The following is a 6,373-nucleotide window of genomic DNA, read 5'->3' as shown; positions in this document are numbered from 1 at the left end:
TTATATGAACTTACTAAGCATGTAATGCTTACTCCATTTATTTTTCCCTTGTTTTATAGTGCTTGGAAGATCGCAAAGGTTGAAGGATCGTAGGAGCATCGTGACACTATCAGCTAGCTATCTTGGGTATATATAGTAAAATAATTTTGGTATAATGGCATGTATAGGACAACTTGGCCAATGGTGGCTTGAAATGTTATTTTGTAACCTAGCCATTGTGATGGCTAGTGATGGTTCATTTTGGGTATGATTTAGTAAACTATTATGATATATATTTATAAACACATGTGTTATGCTAAGTTCATGTGATAAAATGTTGTTAATGCCTAAGTTAAGTTAAGATGAGTTTGTAACCATGTATGCATAAAATTGTATGCCTTGATGAACGATGGAAATTGTCAAATTTGAATGCTTGAAATGGTTGGAATTGGTTGATTGTTTCATGTGTAGGTTTTTGGGTGATTTTGGGTGAGAAATAAAGCTAGGAAATGGCTTTATTTTGTCCACATGGGTAGACACATGGACGTGTGTCTAGGCCGTTATGTGTTCCGGCCGTGTGTCCCCTACACCTTAATTTTGACAAACACAATTCTCAAAATTGGGCACATGGGTAGAGACACGGGCATGTGTCTTAGCCGTGTGTGTCACACAGCCTAGAAAATTGGTGTGTGTCTTAGCCGTGTGAAACCTGCACCTAATTCAAATTAAATTAATTAACCACACACTTAGCACACGGGCGTGTGACTTGTCCGTGTGATCTCAATTTGTTCATGAGTTACAAGTTAGAAAGTTACACAAGGTCGGGACACGGGCGTGTGTGACCACAATGCTTGCCCACACGGGCGTGTCCCAAACTACACGAGCGTGTGACCCCTGTTTATAGAAAAAATTTTCTAAGTTTTGTATAATTTCCCTGAGTTGTCGATTTAGTCCCGAACCACTTCCAAAGCATGTTTTGGGCCTCGTTGGCTCGTATTGGGGACCCTATGATTAAATGTGAATGGTTTTAATTTGGACGTAAATTTATAACTGGAACTATATGATTGTTTGTGATGTAAGTCCAGTAATGCCTCGTACCTTGTTCTGGCATTAAATACAGGTAAGGGGTGTTACAAACCTCATTACAATCTGGAAAAATACCTTCAAAACATTTAAAATCCCATAAGTTCTAGATCTAGAAATTTAGGTGTTTAATGGACAAGATTAATTAAAAAATTAAAGAGAAATGAAACCTTTCACAAACTAGTTGAAAGAAATGGCAATGGCACTTCCTAGGCGATGTTTGGGATCGATCTTGGAGTTAAAAAGTTTAGATTTTTGGTTGATTTTATTGAGGAAAAAAGTTAGCAATAGATAAAGAATATACTAAAGGAGATGGTGCACAATCTTGATGCAGAAAGAAGATGAAGACGATGGTAAAAGGGGAGGTGTAGGCAACGACAACAATGGAGGAAAAAGGGAAAAAAAAAGTAAAGATGAAGAGAGGGAGAGGGAGTTAGGGACGACTAAGTTAGAAGAAAAGGGATTAAAAGGCTGATTATTTTTATAAAAAAATTGTATTTATACCTAGGTTTACTAAGCTTGGATATCAACACATAAAAAAACAAGGGAATTTACAAAAATTTATTTATTTTGTAAGAGTTGAAACTAACTTTCATGCTTCCATATTTAATAACAAGCCATTGAACCAATTCATTATTTTTTTGATATATTTATAAATTTTATGGCGCTAAATTTGGGATGTTACACTTTTATAATAATATATAATAGGGAGAGCTCAGTCATGGAATTTTTTTGGAATGACTTCATGACTAAATAATGTTGTAATTAATAGACGAAGAGTCAAAAATTAATTACAAATTATTTGATCCCTAATTATAGACTTTCAGTTGGCCCCTCCACTAGCTCGGTATAACCTTGATGATTCACATTAAATTGACAAAATCAATAAATGTGTAACGAAGAACTAGAGAAATAAATTGCTTGTATCACTATCCGTAGTGAATGTGTTTTTTCACCATGAATCAAAAATGACTCAAAAATAATTTATATTTTTGAATTATTATTTTAAATGAATTTAAATAATTATATGAAATAAGAATTATTTTTATAAACATTACAATTGGTCTATTTTGAAAAAAAAATGTGCACCAATAAGTTGTTTTTAAATTGATTCTTCCAACATAATATTGTAGTCTTCTCCTCGAATAGAGAATATTTAACCTCCATCTTTTTAATCTATTTTTAGTTTCCTATTTAAAGAATATTTTTTCATTAGTAAGATTATAATTAATCTTACATACCTAGTCCCATTATAATTAATTAAATAATAATTCAAAAATCTTAAATTAATTCTCAAGTTATTTTTATACTTAGTGAGAAAATAAATACATTTGCGAATGTGGCCCATTTCTCGAACTTCACCATTTTCCTTCATTTTTTTTATTTGTTTCTACATGCAATTCATTTATGATTTCAACAAGCTAGCAAAAAGACTAATTGAACATATATAATTAGGGATCAAACAATTTATAATTAAGTTCTAGCTTTTCGCCCATTAATTATAAACTTATTTATTCATGAAGTCACTCTACTATAGTATCGTGACTAAGCTGTCCCTAATTACATATTATTACGATAGCTATTAATAAGTGCAAGTCTAATGACCTTGTCATAAGTGTGTTACCCTCATAGGATATCCTTAATCTCTTTGGGATAAATCCGTCTCCTAATATTTCCTATTTTCTCTCATGGAAACCATTACATCTTCTTTCATGAATAGTCAATTACTATCAGATAGTAATCAAGTAATTTATCACAAAGACAAATGACCAGTGGTCATGTTTACTTTTCATTTATCATCTAATGTCAATGAGAGGATATATTTATCCATTAGTTGGGCTATGAATTCCACTATTGTAAAATGGTGCTAAATACTATCAAAATTGTATACCCAACGCATTAGCTTTCGGTTCCTAATCTATTTGAACTTAGGCCTTTACTACATTAAGTATATGAGTCACACATACATAGTTCATTATCCACTCAGGATTAGGGTATCTCACACTATGAACGTCACAAGTGAATAAATAAATAAATAGATCTAGGAACTATTCTACTTGGAACCTGTTTGATGTACTATCAATCTAGTCAGTCAAATCTATGTCTCTATATTTTAGGAGCCATTAGCTCTAATGCTTAAGACAAAGCATGTCTCCAATTGGACTTGATAGATGGCATATTAATCTTTCAATCCATTTGCTCAATTATGATTAGAGTAAGAACATGTTTAGATTTATTGATAAACCGTAATTTTACATATTTTTATCCCATGCTTAGCACATTTATGGATGGTTTCTCCTTAGATTTGGTGAACTCGATGCTCTTAATCCTTTAATTTCATGCTTTATACTTAGGTGAGCATAAGAGAGTAAAAAAAGCGCGAAACGGGCAGAAAATAGAGAAAATGGACCCACGTGGGAAATCAACACGGCCTGGACTTCCTCACACGGGCGTGTCCATTTGGCAAGATTAAAGCACGACTTACACGGGTAGACTACATGCCCGTGCCTATTCAACAGCCTTGACCACGGGGCTGGAGTAATCGCACACGGGCGTGCCGAGCCCAAGTGTAGCCCTATTCAGAAAAGGCCACTTTTGAGGGCTCTTAGGCATTCTAAAGCCTATTTAAACATCAGAGGAGGCACTTAGAAAGAAGACACAGAGTAGGAAGCAAGGAATTACTCAAGGGAAGCCGATTGGTCCATCTCAAAAGTCAGATTCATCATCAAGATTGAAGATCTCCTTTCAATTTCCATTCAGGGGTTTTGGGTTTTCTTTATGTTTTGTATTCAATATTCTTCTGAGATGTTTTATTTTATAATTATGGACTAAACCCCCTAAATACCCAAGGGAAATGAAACCTAAGATAGATCTTGTTATTATTATTTGAATTGTATGATAAATATTTGACTTGTTCTTAATTATGTCTTCTTAATTCTTTTTTTAATATTCCAGGATATTGATTCAAGTTAATGCTCTTACTCAGAGGAGGAAAAGACCCTGTCTAAGAGTAAATTTTTCGTAATTAAGTGGAGTTGATTGCACGCCTAGAGATAGGGTGATAAGATTTTGCTGGATTAGGGTGAAACCTAATAAGGAGATCCATACATCGAGTTAATGCAACACTAAGACGATAATTAGAAAGAGACTTCAATTAATCAACCTAGGGTTAAACGTTAGTAGTCTCGAGAGAGATAATAATATAACTTAGGGATTTCTACGGATCAAGTCAAATGAATAAATCGTTTGATTTAGAGTCAAATAACAAGTGAAGTCTAGGTGGATTTTTCCTTGGGTATTGTCTTAATCAATCGTGTTTTTCGAAAAGCTTTTTCCCAATTTTCTCTCTGTGCACCCTTAGTTTAGTTGAGTAGTTTAGATAAACAAATCCCTTAATTTTTAGGCTAGATAATAAAAGGAAAGTAATTACTAGTACTCTTTGTTCCTTTGGGTTCGGCAATCCGGTCTTGCTAAAGCTATACTACTGTTCGATAGGTACACTTGCCTTCATCATGATAATAGTCAGTTTCAAGAAAGATTAATTATAAATTTTTAAAACCTGTCTCGAATATCACGTACCAAGTTTTCGGCACCATTGCCGGGGAACTAGGATATTAGGAACACTCCATTTTTATTACTTTAGCCATTCTACTTTACTTGCAATTTAAATTTTTATTTTCTTCTCTAATTTTTCTTTTATTCGTTCCTGGCAGGTTTTTTATAGTGCATGACTAGAAGAAACCCGTCGGGACCATTACTGTTTGATAGTGAGATCGATCGCATAGTTCGCAAAAACTGAAGAGAAATAAGGCAAAGCTTACGATACACAGAGGAAGAGCAAGAGGACGATACTTCAACCACAACCGAGGAGATGGCTGAAAACGAAGAAAATCTGCTACCTCCTGCAATTACTGCTAATCAGAATCCTGCTCCACGTACTCTGTATGATGATGCCATTCGCCTTCGGTTGTTTCCCTTTTTGTTGAGGAATAAGGCTAAACAATGGTTGAACTCGTTACCACGAGGGTCAATCACTACTTAGGAACAAATGACCGAAAAGTTTTTATTAAAATATTTTCCACTGGCTAAAATAGCAAAATTACGTAATGATATCTCCTCTTTTGTGCAGATGGATTTAGAAACACTCTATGATGCATGGGAGAGATACAAGGATCTGTTGAGAAGGTGCCCTCACCATGGGTTACCACTCTAGCTACAGGTTCAAATGTTTCACAATGGCCTGAATCGTTCGACTCGACAGATGATCGACGCAGCCGCTGGCGGAACTATCAATAATAAGAAACCTGAGGATGCTTACGAATTTATAGAAGAGATGTCACTAAATAATTATCAGTGACAAGTCATGAGGATAAAGCCAACGAAAATAGTTGGCATTTTTAACGTCGACTTGGTCACCATGATCTTTAATCATATAGAACTTTTGAATAGAAAAATTGACATTTTTCTTGGTTCTTCACAGGTTCACCCAGTAATGCAATGCGAAACAAGTGGAAGGGAATCAAGCAATTCAGAATACCCACCCTATGGCCCCAACATGGAGAACGAGCAATTAAAATACATGGGTAATAATCCTAAATCTCAAAATAATCCTTATAGTAATACTTACAATGCAGGTTGGAGGAACCGCACAAATTTCTCATGGGGAGGCCAAGGGAATCAGAGACCACCACCTCTAGGCTTCCAACAACCACCCGACCAACAAGAGAAAAAGCTGAACCTTGAGGAAATGCTAACAAAATTCATCTCGATGTTAGAAACTCATTTTCACAATACCGAGACAGCACTTAAGAATCAATAAGCATCGATCCAATGGCTCGAAACTCAGATAGGTTAGCTTACGAAATTGATATCTGAACGACCACAAGGTAGCATGCCGAGTAACACTGAATCTAACCCAAGGGAGTAACTCAATACAATTATCATTCAAGATGCGGAAGGGTTAGTTGCACCTAAACCAGAACCGAAGCAAGAAACTGTGGTAAGTAAAGGTAAAGGTGAGGTGGACCACAATGACCAGAAACCGGTAAGTAAAGAGTACAAACCTCGTGTGCCATATCCCAACGCAACAAGGAGAGACTGCACAGACAAACAATTTGGTATTCCTTAAATTATTAAAGAAGTTACATATTAACTTACCGTTTATTGAAGCTCTTTTGCAGATGCCAAACACAGTCAAATTCCTAAAGGAACTTTTAACAAATAAGCGGAAGTTGGATGAGGCATCGCATGTAGAGCTAAATGCGGTTTGCTCAGCCATACTACAGAATAAGCTGGCCAACAAATTAAAAGA

General features: G+C 35.3%; 1 non-coding gene across 1 annotated transcript; it reads right to left on the bottom strand.

Moving 5' to 3' along the window:
* Positions 1 to 5,157: 5,157 nt before the first annotated feature.
* Positions 5,158 to 5,265, bottom strand: LOC121231468 (small nucleolar RNA R71). Its single transcript, XR_005929527.1, has one exon. It is a non-coding gene; the product is annotated as a small nucleolar RNA R71 (small nucleolar RNA).
* Between the last annotated feature and the right edge of the window lie 1,108 nt (positions 5,266 to 6,373).

This window comes from Gossypium hirsutum, chromosome A06, assembly GCF_007990345.1.
Source record: "Gossypium hirsutum isolate 1008001.06 chromosome A06, Gossypium_hirsutum_v2.1, whole genome shotgun sequence".
Classification (NCBI taxonomy): domain Eukaryota; kingdom Viridiplantae; phylum Streptophyta; class Magnoliopsida; order Malvales; family Malvaceae; genus Gossypium; species Gossypium hirsutum.
Note: the sequence above shows the minus strand (reverse complement) of the source record. Positions and strands in the feature narration are given on the sequence as shown.